Raw genomic sequence first — 1541 nt, forward strand, 5'->3', positions numbered from 1 at the left:
CACACACACCCCTACACACAACAAACAGAAATAAAGACACATATCTTTACTCACATAGTTGGTATTTATCATCTGGATCTTTTATTTATTTGTTTATTTAATTTTGTGTGTGTTCATCTATTTAAAGCCAAGGTGTTGGGCACTTGATTCACTGAAAATGAGTAGGGTTCATGCAAGGTCCAAAGTGAAGTGTTTCTTCCTGAACCCAGGTCTTTATCCAGATGTGGTGCAGTTGCTCCCAGTAGGGCTGTAAGCAGCAGAGGGTCTAGGGATCAGGAAGGGAATCCTGCCCAATGTTTGGAGAGGACAACCAGGAGCTATAGTAGGAGCAAGGATCCCAGGAGCAAGTGATGCAAAGCCTGGGTTCTCCAGGAAGAGGAGAGAGCAGGTCTGGTCCAGACTGATTGCCAGCAATTCCAGGGCAATGAGCATCTGTGGGTCACCTCCACTTGAGCTTCTTACTGTATTGCCTGAAGGCCTTGGCCATGAGTCAGGCAGGTTTCTTCTTAGTCTAGGGCTTGTTACTATCCCTGGACTCTGGGATGGGTGCACTCTGCAGTAGGCCGTGGGCAAGGGCTCCTGAAGGTTGCTCATTTCAGAGGAGGTAGCAACTCCGGTTCTAGACTCTGCCTGGTCTTGTGGCTTGAGCCTAGAAGGCAATCATCTTGGTTTGGTGGCCTTGAGGCTTCTTGGCTTGCATGCCTTGGAGGCAGGCTCTCCAGGCCTGCAATCTCAGCTCAGGGGACTGCTATAGCTGGAGGATAATGGTGCTCTCGATCAGGGCATGAGCTGCCTGGGCAATGTGTGTCTGGGGACTGGACTCCTCTTCTTGCGGCCAGGACTCAGTTTCTTCAGCTGTGTCTAGGCAGCGAGTTTTCCATAGGCTGTGAGGTTCATCAAGGTTCCTGTCATTGTAGTTGTGCAGCAACCTGTTACATGCAAGACCCAAATAGACTGGTGTTTTGAAGTTCTTTCTGTATGCCCAAGGCGGGTCTTCTTGATCAGTGTGGAATGAAATCTGTCCCTAGCAACCCAGTGTGAAACATGATTGTAGACTGGAGGCATCTTCTGGAAGGGGACTCCCAGAGATTACATGGCCATTTGGATCCTGGTGACTTTCAGACTTGCCTGGGGGCTCCTTTTCTACAGGGTTAAGTGGCTCACCTTTCTAATTCATTTCCCTCCAATGTTGCAGCAAGTCAGCCTCAGCAGCAGTGCAGAAGTACGGAGAGCAGTCATAGTTTGAGGCAGGCCTCCAAAGAACCAACCTGGTACTCTACCTGGATGGATCCAGTGGTCAGGACTCTTTCCCCCAACATCTGACATGCTGAGATGGGCTTGGGTGCTTGCAGCTGCTAGGGATTCTCTGCACTTCTTCAGGGCTTTGCCACAGGTACCAGGTTCTGTGTAGTTAGCTGTGGTTCCTCTAATGACAGTCTTGGCCTCTTGCTTCCTCATGGCTTCAGCCTTTTGTCGAGATTTAACCTTCATTGTGGGCTTGTTGGTGTGCTTGGGCTTGGACTCCTTCTAGGTATTGGTCT

This window comes from Onychomys torridus, unplaced genomic scaffold (assembly GCF_903995425.1).
Source record: "Onychomys torridus unplaced genomic scaffold, mOncTor1.1, whole genome shotgun sequence".
Lineage (NCBI taxonomy): Eukaryota > Metazoa > Chordata > Mammalia > Rodentia > Cricetidae > Onychomys > Onychomys torridus.